Below are 22439 nucleotides of genomic sequence, written 5' to 3'. Positions count from 1 at the left end.
AGTTTTTTGATCCATCTAGCTAGCACACCCTGGACCCCATGTGACTTCACTTTCTCCACTAGCCTGCCATGGGGAACCTTATCAAATGCATTACTGAAGTCCATGTATATGCCATCTACAGCCTTTCCCTCATCAATCAACTTTGTCACGTCCTCAAAGAATTCTATTAAGTTGGTAAGACATATAATGAGGACAGGAACGAGTGGCTGTGGCAGAACCCAAACTGTGCATCACTGAGTGGGTTATTGTTGAGCAGCTGCTGTTTGATAGCACGGACGGTGATACCTTCCATCATTTTACTGATGATTGAGAATAAACTGATGGGGCAGCAATTGGCTGGGTTGGATTTGTCCTGCTTTTTATATTCAGTATATATATGGTTAATTTTCCACATTGCCAGGGTGATGCCAATGTTGTAACTGTACTGGAAGAGTTTGGCTGAGGGTGCAGCAAGCTCTTGAGCTCAAGTCTTCAGGATTATTGCCAGAATGTTGTCAGGACCTGCAGCCTTTGAAGTATCTAGTGTCCCCAACTATTTCTTGATATCATGTGGAGTGAATCAAATTGGCTAAAACCAGGTATCTGTAATGCTGGGGACCACTGGAAAAGTTTGAGATGGATTATCCACTCAGCACTTCTGATTGAAGATTGCTTCAGCCTTATCTTTTGAACTGATGTGCTGAGTTCTTCCATCATTGAGGACAGCAATATTTATGTAGCCTCCTCCTCCTCCTCCATTGTTTAATTATCCGCCACCATTCAGAATTGGATGTGGCAGAACTGCAGAGATTAGATCTGATCCATTGGTTGTAGGATTGCTAAGCTCTGTCTATGACTTAATGTGTATGCTGTTTGGCATGCAAGTAGTCCTGTTTGTTGACTTCACCAGTTTGACATCTCATCTTCAAGTATGCCTGGTGCTGCTCCTGGCATGTATCAGGGTATTCTCTATTGAACCAGGGCTTATTCCCTGGCTTGATGGTAATGGTTGAGTGGGGGGTATGCCAGACCGTCAGGTTACGAATTGTGCTGGAGTACAATTCTGTTGCTGTTGACGGTCCACAGCACTTCATGAATACACAACCTTGAGTTACTAGATCTGTTCAAGGTCTGTCCCATTTAGCACAGTGATAGTGCCACACAACAAGATGGAGTTATTCTCAATGTGAAGGCAGGACTTCGACTCCACAAGGACTGTACGGTGGTGGCTCTTACAGATACTATCATGGACAGATGTATCAGCAGCTGGCAGATTGGTAAGGATTAGGTCAAGTATGTTTTTGCCCCTTGTTGGCTCTCTCGTCACTTGCCACCAACCCAGTCTAGCAGCTATGTCCTTTAGGACCCGACCAGCTTGATCAGTAGCATTGCTGCTAAACCACTCTTGGTGGCGGATGTTGAAATCCACCCAGAATACATTTTGTGCCCTTGCTATACTAAGTGCTTCCTCTAGGTTTTGTTCAACATAGAGGAGTACTAATTTATCAGCTGAGGGAGGATGGTGCAAGGTAATCAGCAGGAGGTTTCCTCGCCTAAGTTTAACCTGAAGACATGAGACTTCATGGGGTCTGGTATCAATGTGGAGTACTCCCAAGACAACACCCTCCCAAATGTATACCACTGTGCTACTACCTCTGCCAGGTCTGTCCTGCCGGTGGGACAGACATATTGTGGTGTCTGGGGTGTTGTCTGTAAAGTATGATTCCATATAACTATGTCAGGCTGTTGCTTGACTAGTCTGAGAGACAGCTCTCCTAGTTTTGGCATTAGCCCCCAGATGCTAGTAAAGAGTATTTTGCAGGGTCGACAGGGCTGTTTCTGCTGTTGTCTTTCTTCTGTCAGGTCAATACCAGGTGATGTGTCTGATTTCATTTCTTTGAGGCTTTGTAGCAATTGTTACAAGTGAATGGCTTGCCAGGCCATTTCAGAGGGCAGTTGAGAGTCAAGAACATTGCTGTGGGTCTAGAGTCACATATAGGCCAGACTAGGTGAGGATGGCAGATTTCCTTCCTTGAAGGACATTAGTGAACGAGATGGATTTTTCTGACAATCAGGAATAGTTTCATGACCATCGACAGATTCTTAATTCAAGATTTTTTTGGCAAGGTGGGATTTGAACCCAGGTCCGCAGTGCATTAGCTGAGTTTCTGGATTAATAATCTAGCAATAATACCACTAGGCCATCATCTTCCAGTCAGAACAGCCATTTTCATAATCTCTACATGTCCCAACGAGTTTTATAATCAACAATGCACTTTTGAAGTATAATCATCACTGTATTGTAGGAAGTGCGGCAGGCAATTGGTGCAGAGCAAGATCCCACAAAGAGCAATGTGATATTGATCAGATAATCTATTTTTGTGATGTTGGTTGATGGATAGATATTGGCCACAGCACTAAAGAAAGTCTTGAAAGCAGGTGATCAAGAAAATGAATTACAGTGATTCTAAGCACTACAGAACAAGTAAATCCTAAACAAGTTTAGTTTCCAATTTATTTTCAGTAAGCGTCTCTCATTCGCATTATAATTACTCACTAATACTTTCCTTGAAAAGATGGAGGTGAGCATTCTTCATCATCTATCAGTAATAATTTTACTACAACTGAATGGCTTATTCAGTCACTTCAAAGAGTGGTGAAGGGTCGAACATATCAGTGGAGGTTTGAAGTCACATTTAGGCCTAAATGGAGATGTATGGGATCTTCTTTACTGAAGTAACCTTTGGTGAACCACATTTTTAATACCATTCCAATAGTTACTGTTCCCCTCAAAGCATGCTTGACAGATAAAGGGCACATTGCAATAAGTAATGATTGGTCATACTTTAGACAAAATGATTATTAAGAAGAGTCTTTAGTAGAGTCAAAACTTTAAATTTCTTTCAGAGTTTGATTCTGCAACTTGATGCAAACCATAGGTTTCCATAGAATGAAAAGTTAGTTGAGCTGAATGGCATGCTCCATCCATGCTAACTTTGGTGATGACAGGAAGTGCTTTGCAATGGGCATAAATTTGTCATGTCAAAGACTCTAACAGACCTTGTGATACTGGAGCACCCTCTCCTGGCTGAATGCAATATCTCCCATATTTTGGATATCACAATGATTACACAAACCTGCAGAAATAAACTTGCATTTATATGGTACTTTTAATGTAAAAAGCTTCCACTGCTTCCAGGAGCATTGTGATACTAAACCACATAAGGAGATATCAGGTCAGGTAACCAAAACCATGTTTAACAAATTAATTTTTAAAGAGTACCTTAAAAGGAGGAAAGCCAGAGAGAAAGCAATGTTCCTTCTAACCTGCACAGTCATTGCAGCAACTTACGTACCTGCACAAAATGAGCGCAAGTCAGTCCTATTAAATGCATGAAATGCAGAAGAAATAAACAAGACCTAGTGCTTATCCTAGAATGATAAAAAGGTTACAGAACAAAAAGATGCCATTTGGCTTCACAAATCCAGTGGTTCCTCCTATAATTCCACACTTTCCCTCTTCCATAGCTCTGTACACGTCGTTCTCTTTAGGTGCTATCTAATTTCTGTTGAAAATCCTACATCCACAATCCTGACTATTTGCTGTGTAGAAATTTAAGATGCAGATTGCTTCCTGCTCTTTTGTCAAGAACCCTAAATCAGTGTCCTCAAAACTTTGATCCTTCTGCCAATGCTTTCTCTCTGTTGATCTTAGCAGGAGTAGGTCATTCAGTCCCTTAGGCCTATATGACCATACAATAAGTCATATAGAGAAGGGGAGGTTGAGTGAAAGAACATCTCTGATTCACTTCATAAGTAATAAATAACAATTTATTTAACCCTAACAGTAAACAAATTAACACAACTACTAACAAACTGAACAACTGCCCCTAACTCCTAACAATTCCCCAACTGAACAAAATTCTACTGGCATGCTACTCCAATAAACACAAGTCCCACTTATAAAACCCAAGCAATAAGGAAAAAGTAATTTAAAATTAAGTCTCTCAAGATCCACATAGAATTTATCTTCCAGAATGCTCTGCCTTCTCCACTGTCTTTCCAATCATAAACACCTTTCTTCTGCTCTTTTCGTGTCATAAACACCTTTCTTCGATGATCCTGCTGTCAGAAATGTTTTCTCTGCAAAGACTCTTAGTGAGAGTGCCATGGTACCTTTTATGGATGAGATGGTGCTTTCTTAGAGAGCTTAGCGGTATTGACACAGACCTAGGTGCTGATTTCTCGGATGGCTAAGATCTTCTTATATATGTTGGATAACATCAATTTTCTAAGGTTTTGGAGTAGATTTGTAGCTTGGATTGTGGGTGTCGAGGTTGGTTGGCTTGCTGAGCTGGTTTGTTCCGCTGACATTTCAATACCGTGCTTGGTAACATCCTCATGTCCAGCCTTTGTTGAAGCGTCGGTGTGTTTTCCTGCCTGCCTTTTAAACTCTGGGGTCTGTTGCGATGGATTGCCTCACTGCCAAGTTTCCTCCATAGTGGAATGTATATGGGGTCGAGTTCAATGCGTTTATTAATAGCCTGCTTCGTGGAGTGTCATGCTTCCAGGAATTCTCGTGCTTGTCTCTGCCTAGCCTGTCCCAGGATCTTGGTGTTATCCCAGTCGAAGTCGTGGTTCTCCTTGTCTATGTGGATTGAGATCAGTGAGTATTGGTCGCGTCTTTTTGTAGACAGTGAGCTCACCCAAACTAAAGACCCACCATGGACAGGACCAATGTCATCTACAAGATCCCCTGCAGAGTCTGTGAGAAACACTACATCGGACAAACAAGAAGGAAACTAACAGCAAGAGTACATGAACACCAACTGGCTACAAAAAGACATGACCAATGCTCACCCATCTCAATCCACACGGACAAGGAGAACCACAACCTTGACTGGGACAACACCAAGATCCTGGGACGGGCTAGGCACAGACAAACACAAAAATTCCTGGAAGCATGGCACTCCATGAAGCAGGCTACTAATAAATACCTTGAACGCGACTCCATATACATTCCACTATGGAGGAAACCCGGAAGTGAGGCAATCCATCGCGATGGATGTCAGAGTTTAAAAGCCAGGCGAGAAAACACACCGACACTTCATCAGAGGCTGGACATGAGGAGGTTGCCAAGCACGGTAATGAAACAGCTGCGGAACAACAAAACAGCTTGGCGAGCCAACCTACCTTAACATCAATTTTCTTACAACAGCATTGGTCAGAGGTTCTCAAAACCATCAGATTTAAATTCAAGATAACAAGGCATAGAGCTGGATGAACACAGCAGGCCAAGCAGTATCAGAGGTGCTGGAAAGCTGATGTTTCGGGTTGAGGCCCTTCTTCAGAAATGGGGGAGGGGAAAGGGATTCTGAAATAAATAGGAAGTCGGGGGAGACAGATGCACGATGGATAAAGGAGAAGATAGGTGGAGAGGACACAGACAGGTCAAAGAGGCGGGGTTGGAGCCAGTAAAGGTGAATGTAGGTGGGGAGTGAGGGAGGGGATAGGTCGGTCCAGGGAGGATGGACAGGTCAAGGAGGCAGGTTGAGGTTAGTCGGTATGAGATGGGGTGGGGCTTGAGGTGGGAGGAATGGTTAGGGAGGCAGGACGAGCTGGGCTGGTTTTGGGATGCGGTCGGCGGGGGGAGATTTTGAAGTTTGTGAAGTCCACATTGATACCATTGGGCTGCAGGGTTCCCTAGTGAAATATAAGGTGCTGTTCCTGCAGCCTTTTGGTGGCATCATTGTGGCAATGCAGGAGGCCCAAAATGGACATATCGTCCAAGGAGTTGGGAGGGTGAATTGAAATGATTCGCGACTGGGAGGTGTAGTTGTTTGTTGCGAACCGAGTGTAGGTGTTCCACAAAACAGCCCCCAAGCCTCCAACTGGTTTCCCCGATGTAGAGGAGGCCACAACGGGAACAGCTGAGACAGGAAACCACATTAGCAGATGTGCAGGTGAACATCTGTTTGATGTGGAAGGTCTTCTTAGGGCCTGGAATGGGGGCGAGGGGGAAAGTGTAGGGCCAGTTGTAACACTAGCGCAGTTGAGGGAAAAGTGCTGGGGGTGGTGGGGCTGGTGTGGAATATTGAGAGGAAAAGGGCGTCATGGAGAGAGTGGTCCGTCCAGAAAGCAGTTAAGGGTGGGGGGGGGGAAACGTCTTTGGTAGTGGAGTCTGATTGCAGATGGCAGAAATGTCGGAGGATGAAGCGTTGGATTCGGGCATTGGTGGGGTGGTACTTGAGGACAAGGGGGGTTCTGTTTTGGCTGTTATTGTGGGTAGGGGGTGTGAGGGATGAGTTCGGGGAAATGTGAGAGACACTGTTGAGGGCATTTTCGACCACTGTGGAGGGGAACTTGCCGTCCTTGAAAAACAAGGACATCTGGGATGTCCGGGAGTGGAATGCCTCATATCAGGAGCAGATGTGGCAGAGGCGAAGGAATTGTGATTACGGGATGGCCTTTTTTGCAGGATGGTGGGTGAGAGGAGGTGTTTTCTAGGTAGCTGAGAGAGGCGGTAGGCTTGAGATGGATATTGGTTTCCAGGTGAATGCCAGAGATGGAGACAGAGGTCCAGGAAGGAGAGAGAGGTAAGAGAGAGAAAAAGGCCCTTCAGCTCATTGCGCATACACCAGTCAAAAACAACTATGAATTATTCTAATCCCATTTTCTAGCACTTGGCCTTGTATGTCTTGGCACTGCGAGTGCACATTTACATTCTTAAATTACATACTTCCAAAATGTCCTGTGGGGTCATGACTCAACTACCCTTTAAGGCATTTAATTCCTAATACCAATCAACCACTGAATGAAGAAGATTTTCCTTAAATCCCTCTGACCCCTAATCTTAAAACTGTGTCTCCTGATTATTCACCCCTCTAATAAGGGTGGGGAAATCATTTCTCCCTATTTATCCTGTCTATGCTCCACAGAGCTCTGTAGAATTGAATTCAGCTCACCCCTCAACCTTCTCTGTTCTAAGGAAAACAACTACAGCCTTGTCAGGTCTCTCTTCCCAACTGAATCATTTCAGCACAGGCAACATCTGGTGAGTCTCTTCTGGCCCTTTGAGTGCAATCACCTCCTTCCTACAGTGTTGCAACTAGAATTACCTTGGTTGGAAGGAGGCAGGCAGGGACAGAGAGATGACAACCATTATGTGGTCACTTGGATTTTAAAGGCATCAAGGGAAATGGGGATAAAGTGGGAATCTGGCACTGGGATGCAGGATTGTCAAAAAAAACACATAGCAGGCCTTAGGGGCAGAATGGCCTGGTCTTGCTTACAGATTTTCTGCATACGGCATAGCTGAAGGGTCAAGATTAAGGGGACACAACTTCAAACTGAAAAATAGGAGGGTTTGAGGAAGAAGTGTGCACCCAGAGGTTTGGGGAAGGGGGGCTTCTGGATCTAGAATGTACTAGTTAAGGCAGGTAACCTCACAACCTTTCAAAGTGAACACTTTGACGTGTCATAAGTCATGGCTATGGAGGTAGTATAGCAAAGTAGGTCTAATGCAGGTAGTACGAGGGTCCGTGATCTGACCTTCGAAAGCTTGTACTTACGAGCTAATGAAACGTGAGGCTGGATGAACACAGCTGGCCAAGCAGCATCTCAGGAGCACAAAAGCTGACGTTTCGGGCCGAGACCCTTCATCAGAGAGGGGGATGGGGTGAGGGTTCTGGAATAAATAGGGAGAGAGGGGGAGGCGGACCAAAGATGGAGAGAAAAGAAGATAGGTGGAGAGGAGAGTATAGGTGGGGAGGTAGGGAGGGGACAGGTCAAGGAGGTGGGATGAAGTTAGTACGTAGGAGATGGAGGTGCGGCTTGGGGTGGGAGGAAGGGATGGGTGAGAGGAAGAACAGGTTAGGGAGGCAGAGACAGGTTGGACTGGTTTTGGGATGCAGTGGGTGGAGGGGAAGAGCTGGGCTGGTTTTGGGATGTGGTGGGGGAAGGGGAGATTTTGAAGCTGGTGAAGTCCACATTGATACCATTATGCTGCAGGGTTCCCAAGCGGAATATGAGTTGCTGTTCCTGCAACCTTCGGGTGGCATCATTGTGGCACTGCAGGAGGCCCATGATGGACATGTCATCTAAAGAATGGGAGGGGGAGTGGAAATGGTTTGCGACTGGGAGGTGCAGTTGTTTATTGTGAACCAAGCGGAGGTGTTCTGCAAAGCGGTCCCCAAGCCTCCGCTTGGTTTCCCCAATGTAGAGGAAGCCACACCGGGTACAGTGGATGCAGTATACCACATTGGCAGATGTGCAGGTGAACCTCTGCTTAATGTGGAAAGTCATCTTGGGGCCTGGGATAGGGGTGAGGGAGGAGGTGTGGGGGCAAGTGTAGCATTTCCTGCAGTTGCAGGGGAAGGTGCCGGGTGTGGTGGGGTTGGAGGGCAGTGTGGAGCGAACAAGGGAGTCACGGAGAGAGTGGTCTCTCCGGAAAGCAGACAGGGGTGGGGATGGAAAAATGTCTTGGGTGGTGGGGTCGGATTGTAGATGGCGGAAGTGTCGGAGGGTGATGCGTTGTATCCGGAGGTTGGTAGGGTGGTATGTAAGAACGAGGTGGATCCTCTTTGGGCGGTTGTGGCGGGGGCGGGGTGTGAGGGATGTGTTGTGGGAAATGCGGGAGACGCGGTCAAGGGCGTTGTCGATCACTGTGGGGGGAAAGTTGCGGTCCTTGAAGAACTTGGACATCTGGGATGTGCGGGAGTGGAATGCCTCATCGTGGGCGCAGATGCGACGGAGGAATTGGGAATAGGAGATGGAATTTTTGCAGGAGGGTAGGTGGGAGGAGGTGTATTTTAGGTAGCTGTGGGAGTCCGTGGGCTTGAAATGGACTTCAGTTACAAGCTGGTTGCCTGAGATGGAGACTGAGAGGTCCAGGAAGGTGAGGGATGTGCTGGAGATGGCCCAGGTGAACTGAAGGTTGGGGTGGAAGGTGTTGGTGAAGCGGATGAACTGTTCGAGCTCCTCTGGGGAGCAAGAGGCGGCGCCGATACAGTCATCAATGTACCGGAGGAAGAGGTGGGGTTTGGGGCCTGTGTAGGTGCAGAAAAGGGACTGTTCCACGTAACCTACAAAGAGGCAGGCATAGCTGAGGCCCATGCGGGTGCCCATGGCCACCCCCTTTGTCGGTAGCAAGTGGGAGGAATCAAAAGAGAAGTTGTTGAGGGTGAGGACGAGTTTGGCTAGGCGGATGAGGGTGTCGGTGGAGGGGGACTGGTCGGGCCTGCGGGACAGGAAGAAGCGGAGGGCCTTGAGGCCATCTGCATGTGGAATACAGGTGTACAGGGACTGGACGTCCATGGTGAAAATGAGGTGCTGGGGGCCAGGGAATTGGAAGTCCTGGAGGAGGTGGAGGGCGTGGGTGGTGTCACGGACGTAGGTAGGGAGTTCCTGGACCAAAGGGGAGAAAATGGAGTCCAGATAGGTTATCACCTGTACTTACGAGCATTGGGTGTAATTTTAAAGCAGAGATCGGAAGGGTCACCGGGCCCCAGGGTCAGATGACTCTTTCCATAGACACTGCCAGACCTGGGCAGCATCTCCGGGTATTTCTGCTTTGTGTTTCAGATTTCCAGCACTGTTTTGTGAAATTTTAAAGAGACGTAGGAACAATCCCTGTCAAAAATCGACTCGCCAACGGACTCCGCAAGGGAAGCGCCTCACCGCCCGGGTACTACCTGCCCGGTATTTTTGCTTTAGCGGTAAAGATTCGACGGGCCGACTTTTACACTAGACGGTTCTACAGCACTCTGGCTGAGCCCTAACCCCTAATTTACGTGACCCTCCACCGACACCTTCTCCTCGCCGCCTTTCGCGAGGTGGCGGTTTGGGCGGGAATTTCAAACCACCTCGAGGCTGCTGAGTGCGTGTGGGTTGGAGGGGCGGGGACGGGCGGGGATGGGGAACGCGTCAATGCCCCTGACGTCAGACGGCGGTGTCACGCGCTTTCATTGCGCACCGCGAGAGGTGGGTGGGCAGTCGCGGCTGCGCCTGCGCGCGCTGGCCCACGGCGCGCAATTGCAAGAGGTTGGGGGGGCGTGTCCGACCGTCCGTGCGTGCGCGCTCTCGCGAGCTGCCCGTTTCAATGTAAACAAGAGGCGTCGGGCGAAACGCACGCGAGGAAGGGAGGGGGAAAAGGAAAGAAAAAAACCCTCCGACCATTAACTCCTTGACTTCGGGGTGGTAGTTGGCATTTCTTTCATCCCCTCTACACCTCTTTTGATACGCCGTCCGGCCTTTCGAAAGCAGCAGTGGTGCGTGTTTTCGTCTTGGCGCTATTTGTGCGACGGGGGGCGGGGAAGGAACGGCGCGGGGCCTAGGCCTCAGGCTCCGGTCTGCTCTTCACTCTGTTCCTGCTCTAAGCGAGCGAGGGGGAGGGAGGTTTTTTTTAAAAAAAGTAAACTCGCCGTCAACCTGCGGCCCAGCCCTTTGCATCGCTGCTGCTGATTCAGGCTAGCCTCCACCATCTACACACACACATACACACCCTCCACCATCACCACCTGCTTGACGAGAGGAGACGAAAGGTAAAAGACTACATGAAAGGAGAGCCTTGCGTTTGGTTTGTTTTCATTAATCAAAAGCGTTCTTGTATGCTCACTTATGTGAATAATTGTTCCTTTTATATTTCCCTCTTGACCTGACTCATCATTGGATGTAGAGTCGGGCTGTTTGGTGCTGTCAGAATCCGAAAGTGCAATGTCATCGCCAGGATTTAATTTTGTCTCGATTGTTCACCCAAGCCCTTATTTTTGTTATTAATTTCGTTGTCAGTAATGTGTCGTGTTTTATTCTAAAATCCATTTGCAGCGTAGATCCGCGCCGTGTATTTGTTTTAAAAAAAGAAACTTTTGTTAGGCTATCCAACTGTGGTGGGGGTATCACATCCGCGCTGGATTCGAAGTCTGAAAAGAGGCAAGAGGGTCAACAGTGTATTTTATTTTAATTCATCATGTAAGTGCCAAAGTATAGCATTTGTAGTTGGAGATGGTGAGCTTCGTTCAACCTGTGTGGTTTGTTGTAGCAGTTGAGTTAACCATATTGCTGTGGTGTTGGAAGCGTGTAGATTAGGCCAAGCAAGGATGACAGATTTCCAGTATGGTAAATCTAACTTTCTTATCGTATAAGAAAGCCTCAAGTGTCATGCTTACTATTACTGTGAGCCATTTTAAATTCCATATTTATGTCACTGAATTCTCTTAACTACTGTTTTGGTATTTGAACTGTTTGCTGGAATTTTAGTCCAGAGCTCTGGACTAAGCATCAGTAATACAGCCAGTAGGCTACTTGTACCTAATCATGCATTCTGTTACAGGAATTACCAGACAGCAATTTGGAGTGGGATGTGAGGTTTTTTTTGTTGTTTTGTTGTTGTTGTTTCTTCCACAGTATTTTGAGGATGTCACAGCAAGCTGAATTCTCACTATTTAATCCGTCAAAAAATAGTATGATTGAACCTTGCTCTTTCAGTTATGTTTACCTTGGTACTACACCTTTTAAAAGATCCATTTGCCTACTACACTACCAAATGGTGTTAGCAATGAATTTAGTTAATGGTTAACATCAATAACTGGGCATATTGTGTATTGTTGATTTAAATTGAGTATTCTCAATTAGGACAAGTGATTAGTTTATGGAAATGTTTTTGACTTGGCGTATCTTCCTGCTTCAACATAACTACCAGCATTCTTGCTGTGTGTGTGTATACACTAATTTGATCTGCATTCATAACTTTTAAAATAAATCTGAAAGCAGGTAATGTAATCTGCATGCATCTGCTTAATCAGTTTTAGTCAGCTATTTTAGAAGTTCTGACATAGAACAGCTAGTTTAACTTAATGCTGTTTATGGATAAAGAATCAATTAAATGTTTTAATGAATTTTTAGGGATATAAATTTTTGTCAAGTTGCTTGGCTTCTGAAGTAGCTGACTGCTGTGAAGTTTGAATTGCATTTGGGACGTTTGAAGAACATAAAGGTGCATTACACGTGAAGTTAGAATCAATATGGGTGGTACGGTGGCTTAGTGGTTAGCCATGTTGCCTCACAGTGCTAGGGACCTGGGTTTGATTGCAACCTCTGGTGACTGTCTGTACAAACTCCGCACAGACATTCACCTTGTGAATGCCTGAGTTTACTCCAAATGGTTCAGTTATCTCCCATAGTCCAGAGTTGTGCAGGTTAGGTGGATTGACAGTGCTAAATTGCCCATGTTGTCCATCGATGTCAGTCTAGGTGGGTTAGCCATGGGGAATATAGGGTTACAGATATGGTCAGGTGGTGGGACTGGGTGGGATGCTCTTCAGAGGGTTGGTGTGAACTCAAAGGGCTGATTGGCCTGCTCCCACACTGCAGGATTCTATGATTCAGTAGCCACCCAAATCTAGTAACACTGGAAAACTTTTTTCCCCTAAGCCAAAGCATTCAAGGTTTTGGTTTAAAGTCTCACCTGAAAAATGTTACCTTAAACAGCAGAACACATCTTCAGTACTGCAGTGAAGATAAAACCAAGTTATGTGCTTTGGTCTCTGGATGGGTGGACATCACCGAACAAAAGCTCAGCATTTGAAACCAGGTCAATACGGTTCTCTTGCAAAAGCAAAAGGTGCTGTAAGATAGCATTATACTTCAAAGACTCTTGTGTATCTACAGGTGCTCCCAGAATCACAAACAGGTTCCATTTCTGAGTGCGCTTCTAAATTGACTTGTATGCAAGTCAGAACAAGTACAGTATGATAAAAAATATTCGAGCAAACTTTTGTATTTTGGGTTCTCGGTGTGCTGTGAGATCTCATTTGTAAGTATGTGTATTTGTAAGTGAGGGACCCCCTGTATGTATCCTGTTCTAGTGCTCCTAATGTCAACTGGTCAAAACCACCACTGTGTTTGATTGCACAGGTAGCTATGGCAAGGCTTTACAGAAATATTTGTAGCAGAACTAAAGATTAGTTAGTTGAGCTTCAAAGAGGGTCTGAAAAGAAGAAAAGGAAATGGAGGAATTTAGGAAGAGCACTTAAACATACATCAGAGGTGCCTGAAGGTATGGCACAGATTGGGGGAAATGTTGGAATTGGAGGCCAGAATGAAGATAATGGACAGTTAAGGGAAATGAGATTGCAGACTTGAATGAGGCTAGACATTAGCAGGGAAAAGGCCTTGGACAATTCAAAATTTGAATGAGAATTGAAAATTTAGGCTCTTCAGGGATTGGAATGAGCATGGGGTGACATTTGTTGTATACAGAATAGAATACAGATGGATGAGATGAAATTTTATTGTCACTTGTAGCAGATTGGCTGAGTACTGAAATAATATTTAGACACAAAACAATATGGATAAAAGTTGCAATCTGTAGAAGTGTGCATTGTTAGACTAGGACAAGTTAGTTGACCTTTGATAGTTGACCGGACCAGGATGATTGATTCCCTTCCCAAAAGGTGTTAGTGACCCAGATTGGGTTTTACCACAATGACTACCTTCATGATCACTGTCATTAAAATGAACTCTAATTTCCAGATCTTAATTGAATTTAAATTCCACAGTGGGATCTGAACCTGTGCCATCAGAACATTCGCCTGACTTCTGGCTTACTTACTAATTGAGTGATGTTATCATTATTACCACTGTTGCTCCACTTTACACTCTTAAACTGTAGCTTGGCGTTCTCATCCCCAAACTGTTTGAAACTCCACAATATTTCCCACCGCAATTCTCCTTGTCTCTTCCAGTTCTGTCTCAGATAACATGCACCCCTTCTTTAGAGGCCTCGCCAGCTGCATCATTTACAATGTTTTGTGAGGAATCGCTCTACAGAGCTCCACTGTGCATATTACATCTCATAGTGGGTATGCCCAATTTTGACAGTTTAATGTGGCTCAGGGATGGACAGGACTGACAGCTTAATGTTTCAGGGTAGAGATGATATAGGATTGATAGAAAGGGGGTGCAAGAGAGGAGGGGGAAATGGTTAAGGATAACATTAAGGCTGTTCTTGTGGATATTCCCGGGACTACTTCCAGTGAAGATATTTGAGTGGAATTGAGAAATAGAGATGATCATCTTATTGGGATTGTACTTATAGGCCATCCCAATAGTCAGTGGGAAATTGAGAAACAACTTTGTAAGGAAATCTACAGTGTCTGTAAGAATAATAGGGCTGGATGAGTAGGGGATTGTAACTTTCCAAACGTAGATTGATACTGCCATTGTATTAAGGGCTTGAATGGAGAGGAATTTGTGTGTAGAAGAAAAGTTTCTTCAGTATGTGGACGCACCTACAAGAGAAGGAGAAACAATTGATCTTATGAGAAGTAAGGCAGGACAAGTGACTGAGGGGCCAGTGATCATAACTACTTTAAAACTAGTAGAATTATGGGAAAGGAGAGACCTGATATAAAAGTTAGTATTAAAATTGGAGAAAGGCTAATTTTGATGGTATTGGTGAGATCTTTCAAAATTGATTGGGGGAGGCTATTTGAAGGTCAAGAGATGGCTGGAAAGTGGGAAGCTTTTGAAAATGGAGATAAACACTACCTCTGGATTCTAGTTCTGTTAGTATGGAGGGGAAGGCTGATAGGTGTAGGGAATGCTAGATGACCAGAGGAATTGAGGCTCTGGTCAAGGGGAGGAAAAAAAAAAGACATATGTCAGGTATAGACAACTGGGATCGAGTGAATACCCAGAAAAGTAGAAGGCCAGTAGGATTATACTCTAGGGAAATCGGGAGGGTGAAAAGAGGGCATGTGGCAAACAGGGTTAAGGGGAGTGCAAAGAGATTCTTCACTTACATAAAGGACAAAAGAGTAACAAGGGAGAGCAGAGCATTGGGCCCCTGAAAGATGATCATTCCTGTCTATGTGGAACCGCAGGAAATGGGTGAGATAATAAGCAAGTATTTCGTGCAGGTTTTTACTGTGGAGAACGACATGGAAGGCTGGAGAACTTAGCAAAATAAATAGTGATGTCTTAAAGCCTCCACATTAGAGGTGGTGGTGCTGGACGTCGTAAAACTCATAATTGGTGGATGAAAGCTGGAATCTGATCGTGTAACCCAGAAATTTGTGAGAAAGTAGGGAAGTGATTGCTAGGCCCCTTGGCGAGAGTTTTGTTTCATTGATAACCACGGTGAAGTGTGGAAGACTGAAGCTTGGCTAATGTGGTCCCATTATCTAAGAAGGATGGTAAGGAAAATCCAGGGAACTATTCTTGGAGCTATGAAACTGTTACTCACAGAGACTTGGTTAGGGGAGGGACAAGATTGGCAGCTTAACATTCCAGGATACACATGTTTCAGACAAGATTGAGTGTGATGTAAAAGGAGTGGGGAAATTTCATGAGTTAAGGTAAATATCACAGCTGTACTGTAGGAGGGCACCTCGGATGGCTCATAGAGTGAGGCAATATTGGTAGAACTTAGGAATAGGAAGGTTGCATTCACAATGTTTGGGTTTTACTGCAGGCCTCCCAACAGCCAGTGGGTGATAGAAGAACAGATGTAAAAGAAACAATTGTTGTTGTGAGTGATTTTAACTTCCCATATATTGACTGGGACTCACTTAGTGCTTGGGGCTTGGATGGGGCAGAGTTTGTAAAGAGCATCGAGGAAGGTTTTTTGAAACAGTATGTAGATAGTACAACTAAGACAGGGGCTGTACTGGACCTAGTATTGGGGAATGAGCCTGGCCAAGTGGTGGACGGCTCGGAGACAGTGATCACAATTCAGTAAGCTTTAAGGTACTGATGGATAAAGATAGCTGTAGTTGTCAGGTGAAGGTGCTGCATTGGGGAAGGGCTAATTACAACAAAATTAGGCAGAAACTGAAGAACATAGATTGGAGGCAGATGCTTGAGGGCAGATCACATCTGATATGTGGGAGGCTTACGAGTGTATGCTGCTGGGAACACAGGACTGGCACATCCCGTAAGGATAGTGAGGGACATTGTGAGCCTAGTCATAAAGAAAAGGGAAGCATTTGTCAAGGTTTCGAGGCTGGGAACATAAAGCAAAGGTGGAAAACAAGTAAAGTCGAAAGAAACTTAAGCAAGGAGTCAGGAGGGCAAACGGGTCATGAAAAGTCATTGGTCAACAGGATTAGGGAAAATCCCAAGGCTTTTTATAGATGTATAAAGCGCAAGAGGGTAATCAGGGAGGGATTGGCCCACTCAAGGACACGACTGGGAATGGAATTTGTGTGGAGCCAGAGTAAATGGGCAAGGTATTAATGAGTACTTTGCTGGTTTTGGGGGGGGGGGGGGGGTGGAAGGGTGTGTAGATAATTTGGGTCATGTTGAGATCAAAAGGGAGGTGGTGTTGGGGGTCTTGAATACCATTCAAGGTAGACAAGTCCCCAGGGCCTGGTGGGGTGTACTCCAGAATATTGAGAGGGGCAAGGGAGGAAATTGCTGAGAAATCTTTGCATCCTCACTGGCTACAGGGGCCAATCTTCTCTTACGTAGAGTGGTAGGGATAATCTGGCTAATTACAGTCTGGTGAGCCTTACGTCAATGGTAGGGAAATTATTGGAGAGGATTTTTCAAGACAGGATTTACTCCCACTTGGAAATAAGTCACTGTATTAGCGAGAGGCAACCCTGTTTTGTGAAGGGGTGGTCATGCCTCACTGACTTGGTTGAGTTTTTTTGAGGAAGTGACAAAGATGATTATTGAGGGTAGGTCAGTGGATGTTGTCTACATGGACTTCAGTAAAGCCTTTGACAAGGTTCCTTGCGGCAGACGGATACAGAGGTAAAGTTGCACGGAGTCAGAGATGAGCTTGCAAGATGGATTTTAAACTAGTTCAGTCATAGAAGACAAGGTAGCAGTGGAAGCATGTGCTTTTGGATGGAGGGCTATGACTAGCAGTGCTCCGGGATCAGTGTTGGGAATGTTTTGCTATTTGTAATTGGTTTGCTTAGTAAGTTTGCGAATGACAGAGGTTGGTGGATAGTGATGAGGGCTGTCAGAAGATACAGCAGTATGTAGATCCATTGGTGACTCGGGCAGAGAGATAGCAGGCAGCATTTAATCCAGAAAAATGTGAGGTAATGGATTTTGGAAGGTCTAATCCAGAAGAAAAATATACAGTAAGTGGCAGAACCCTTAAGAACACTGGCACAGGGATCTAGGTCTACAGGTACACAGGTCACTGAGAGTGGCAACGCAGGTGGAGAACGTAGTCAAGAAATACAGCAGACTTGCCTTTGTTGGCCAAGGTATTGAGCTTAAAAATTGGCAGGTTATGTTGCAATTTACAGAACTTTAGGTAGACTTGGAATATTATGTTCAGTTCTGGTTGTCACACTACCAGAAGGATGTGGTGGCTTTGGAGAGGGTACAGAAAAGATTTACCAGGATGTAACCTGGTGTGGAGGGCATTAACTATGAGGAGAGGTTGTAGAAACTTGGGTTGTTCTTACTGGAACGGTAGAGGTTGAGGGAGGTGTCTGATAGAGGTCTACAAGATTATGAAGGGCATGGACATTCAGAAGCTTTTCCCAGGGTGGAACATTTAGTTACTAGGGTGTGTAAGTTTAAGATGCGAGGGGCAATGTTAAAAGTTGATGTATGAGGGCAAGTGTTTTTTTATACACCGAGAGTGGTGCCTGGAAGTCGCTGCTAGAGGAGGTAGTGGAAGCAGATGCGATAGTGACTTTTAACAGGTGTCTTGACGGATGCATGAATAGAGGGATGCGGTCTCCAGAGGGTAGTAGGGGTTTTTAATTCTGATAGGCGCTGCAGGCTTGGAGGGCTGAAGGGCCTGCCCCTATGCTGTAATTTTTTCAATAGACTGGTGAACCTAATGCAAATGGTAGCTAAGTTGTTGAAAGAAATTGAGAGACAGGATTTAGGTGTATTTGGAAAGGCATGGACTGATTAGGAATACACAGCTTTGTCTCTGGGGAGATTAGATTTCACCAGCTTGATTTGAGTTTTTCTTTTGAAGTGACCTAGAAGATTGAAGTAGAGTGGTGAATGTTGCCTCTATGAACATCGACAAGGTGTTTGACAAGATTTTGCATGGCAGACTGGTTAGCAAGGTTAGATTACATTAAGTCTGGGAGAGCTTAGCCATTTGGTTGGTAGGAGACAGAAGAGGGTGGTGGAAGGTTGCTTTACGAACTGGAGGCCTGTGACAAACAATATGCTACGTGGATCGATCTGGATCCACTGCTTTTTGGATATAAAGGATTTGGTATAGGAGATAGAGTTAGTAAGTTTGCTGATGACACCAAAATTGCTGGTGTAGTGGACAGCAAAGAAGATTATCTAAGGGGTGCAACAGGACTTTGATCAGTTGGGCCAAGGGGTGGCAGATGGAGTTTAATTGAGACAAATGTGAGGTGCTGCATTTTAGAAAAGCAAATTGAGGGTCGATTTATACACCTATTAATGGTAAGGTCACCCAACTCTTCAATCCTATGGGATTTAATTTTGAGTGGAGATAAAATTCAAGATTTATTGCAAGTAGTGGGTGGGTGTATGCTAAAGGATGTAAGGAACATAACCTTGTGATTTGATCCAACAAAGTGGGAGAATTGAAACTAATGAAGATTGTCAAAGATATGGGAATGTATACAATAGTAACAGAATGAGCAAATGAGCGGGTGTTTAATTTAACTGTGATCAATTTTCTCAGTATAGAAAGTGGTCTTTCAGCGATCTCTTCGGTCATCAAGCTTCTTGCTATTCTAATCACACTTGGCTTATTAGTACTTGAAATGCCATGGCAAACAAGGGTATCTGAATAGGTTTTCTATGTCTTAAGGGTTTCTTCCTCTGTCACCCCTTTAGGTAGGTTCCAGATGCTCATCACTGTCAGTGAAAATATATTTTCCCTCAAAAACCCCCTGTAAACCATTTGTTCCTCATCTTTAAACTGTGACCCTGGTTATTGACTTTGAGGGGAAAGTTCTTCCCTTGTACCCTACTTTTGGCCAGTGAGATACAGGGAAGAGTTGTGGGGTGGGTTTCATATTGGTTTGTTCAAGTATGTTGGAAGATCAATTTTTAATTACTTTAGTAAAATGTAAAGCACAGAAAACCTGTTTCATTTAATTACATTGATTTCTGGGAGTAAGGTTTATGTTGAGGGGATATTGCTGCTCTTAAGATTGAGGTCTTTACTGTAATTACTGAGATACTGGCAATTAAGTTTATTCTCCTAAATCACGGCAATTGACCACTGGATTTTTAAATGGGGGGGGGGAATAAAGGATGGGGAAAAGTCTGAAAGAACACTTAATTTAAAAAAGGAGAGAAAACTGCAGATGTAAATATAAAAAAAACAAACAGAAATTGCTGGTAAAGCTCAGCAGGTCTGGCAGCATCTGTGAAGAAAAAGTGTTGCATAGGTTTGGAGTTATGAATAGGCCAGGCAATGTCCACTTAGCAATGGCATGAGCAAAGATTTCAACAGCAGCTGAGCTTGGATAACTGAAGAGGTGAGGGGAGAAGGTTGACACCAAGATTGCAAGAGTCTAAGTTGCTAGAGAGCAGGATGGAATAAACAATTATAGACCCAAACTAAACTGTTCTGAAAATGGTGGTTTTCTGGGAATTTATTTGGAGGTAATCTCTGCTGAGATGTAGGTACGTAGTCTGCGAATATAACAGCAGCAATGGAGGAGAGAGGAATGTTGGTGTGGTAGATTGGGTGTCAGAGTATAAGAAAACTTTAATGCACTGCCTTCAAATGATGTTGACTAGGACACTATCTAGGTGAGGAATAGGAGAAGAACCAAGAATTTATCATTGATAGACAGTCACGCCTAGTTGAATTTTCATGCAAAGGTGTAGGAGGAGGATGATGTGATCAAAAGTCAAAGGCTGTAGTCATGTGGAGATAAAGATTTTACCTTTATCACAATCATGTTGCATTTCATCAACAACTTTACGAACTGTAGCTTTTGGTATTGTGGCCGAGCTGGAAACTAATTTGAAGAATTCAAGCTGAGTTTCTGGCAAATACTTGGAATAGATGGCAGGCAGCAGAATGCATTCAAGGACTTGAGGCGCAAGGGGTCCTAGAGATTATGATCCCAGTTGACAGTCCCAAATTGAAATCTGACTCAGTAGGTCTTGTTTTGGTCTGTCATTGCATGCTTGTTTTAATGTTTAGTTTGAACAAAAAAAATGTATTTAAGCAAAAGAAGAAATGATAAAGCAGAATAAGCCAAGTTATTTACTTAAAACATGCTTTAAAGATTTTGAAACACATGGCAACATAAATCATTGATCCTAAAACGCTTTTTGGTACAGCACTCAGGAAGTTAGCCTTTTTTAATAGCGCATCCACTCCCAATCTGGTAAATTTTGAACTGCTTTGTGGAGCAAATTTCACCCGAGGTTAAATGTTCTCAATTCACATAATCTCTCTGAATTTTATTCGAACAGTTCTGGTCTGGTATTATTACTAAACTCTTTTATTCTGAGATTTAGTTTAGTATCTTCTCTCTCATGAGCACTGTTTTTACACTTTCATTTTCTTCTAAGTTTTCTGCAGGACTGGCTTGTAATTGAACTCCATTTTTTCCAAGCTATTGGTTTTTACCCTTGTTACCCTTTTTTTTTAAAAGAGCTAATCCAGAAATTTCTAAATAAAATCTTGATGCACAATTGTTTACTTTCTTCTGTTAAAGACTTTCTGCAAACCAAAGACAGTTCATTCTGGAGACTACTACTCTTCGAAGTTGCTTTAAGAAAAGCACCCTCCCCTCAGAAAATCATAAGTCATCAAAAAGCCCTACAGGCATCCAAGAAAAACTGTCGGTAATTCAAAATCTTAAGCACCAAAAAAAACACCTCACACCCTATGTAACAAGATGAAATATTGAGTTAGAAAGTGCAGCAGGGTCAAAGGTTTTGTCTTTTTAAAGTTACAGAATTGTTTACAATGCTGTCTAGCATGATGGACAGGAGGGGAAGTTAGGTGATCAGTTTAGTCAGAATAGCTTGACAGGGGTCAGGAAGTACATCTCAGAGCATGAGGGAGGCTAGTCAAGAGATTGGGGTGGGAGGTCAGTGGTGACGAGTTGGAGAAAAGGTGTAAGTTCAGGGCAAAGAGAATCATTAAAGGATATTTGGCCAAATGAGCTAGAAGTATGAGAGTGGCAGAGGCAGCTTATAAGATAGTTTCAATTAGTTATGTTTGATTTCATCACTTTTAAACGAATAATTCTGTTTCATGGAAAAAGCTGCAACTTGTATAGAACATAGAACGTTACAGCACAGTAGAGGCCCTTCAGCCCTCGATGTTGTGCCAACCTGTCATATCGATCTCAAGCCCATCTAACCTACACTACTCCATGTACATCCATATGCTTGTCCAATGACTACTTAAATGTACCTAAAGTTGGCGAATCTACTACCGTTGCAGGCAAAGCGTTCCATTCCCTTACTACTCTGAGTAAAGAAACTACCTCTGACATCTGTCCTATATCTTACGCCCCTCAATTTAAAGCTATGCCCCCTCGTGCTCGCCGTCACCATCCTAGGGAAAAGGCTCTCCCTATCCACCCTATCTAACCCTCTGATTATTTTATATATTTCAATTAAGTCACCTCTCAACCTTCTTATCTCTAATGAAAACAGCCTCAAGTCCCTCAGCCTTTCCTCGTAAGACCTTCCCTCCATACCAGGCAAAATCCTAGTAAATCTCCTCTGCACCCTTTCCAAAGATTCCACATCCTTCTTATAATGCGGTGACCAGAACTGTACACAATACTCCAAGTGCGGCCGCATCAGAGTTTTGTACAGCTTCACCATAACCTCTTGGTTCCGGAACTCGATCCCTCTATTAATAAAAGCTAAGACACTGTATGCCTTCTTAACAGCCCTGTCAACCTGTGTGGCAACTTTCAAGGATCTGTGTACATGGACACCGAGATCTCTCTGCTCATCTACACTGCTAAGAATCTTACCATTAGCCCTGTACTTTGCCTTCTGGTTACTCCTACCAAAGTGCATCACCTTACACTTGTCTGCATTAAACTCCGTTTGCCACCTCTTAGCCCGGCTCTGCAGCTTATCTATGTCTCTCTGCAACCTACAGCATCCTTCGTCACTATCCACAACTCCACTGACCTTAGTGTCGTCTGCAAATTTACTAACCCATCCTTCTACGTCCTCATCCAGGTCATTTGTAAAAATGACAAACAGCAGCGGACCCAACACCGACCCTTGCGGTACACCACTAGTAACTGGTCTCCAGGATGAACATTTCCCATCAACTACCACCCTCTGTCTTCTTTCAGCAAGCCAATTTCCAATCCAAACTGCTATATCTCTCTCAATTCCATTCCTCCGCATTTTGTACAATAGCCTATTGTGGGGAACCTTATCAGACACCTTGCTGAAATCCATATACACCACATCAACCGGTTTACTCTCATCTGCCTGTTTGGTCACCTTCTCAAAGAACTCAATAAGGTTTGTGAGGCACACCCTTC

The 22439-nt window shown here is 44.3% G+C and overlaps 1 protein-coding gene across 4 annotated transcripts in view; it reads left to right on the top strand.

The window, feature by feature from the left end:
- The first annotated feature begins 10045 nt into the window (after window positions 1-10045).
- oser1 (oxidative stress responsive serine-rich 1) overlaps window positions 10046-22439 on the top strand; it is a 34006-nt gene continuing 21612 nt past the window's right edge. For 2 of the 4 annotated variants that reach the window (XM_048550107.2, XM_048550105.2), the window contains exon 1: window positions 10046-10247. The gene's annotated coding sequence lies outside the window, so the exon portion shown is untranslated. Of the gene's footprint in view, window positions 10521-22439 lie in introns of all 4 variants that reach the window. The other 2 variants (XM_048550106.2, XM_048550104.2) reach the window with 1 other exon arrangement.

The sequence above is a fragment of the Stegostoma tigrinum genome, chromosome 19 (assembly GCF_030684315.1).
Source record: "Stegostoma tigrinum isolate sSteTig4 chromosome 19, sSteTig4.hap1, whole genome shotgun sequence".
NCBI classification, from domain to species: Eukaryota; Metazoa; Chordata; class Chondrichthyes; order Orectolobiformes; family Stegostomatidae; genus Stegostoma; species Stegostoma tigrinum.
Note: the sequence above shows the minus strand (reverse complement) of the source record. Positions and strands in the feature narration are given on the sequence as shown.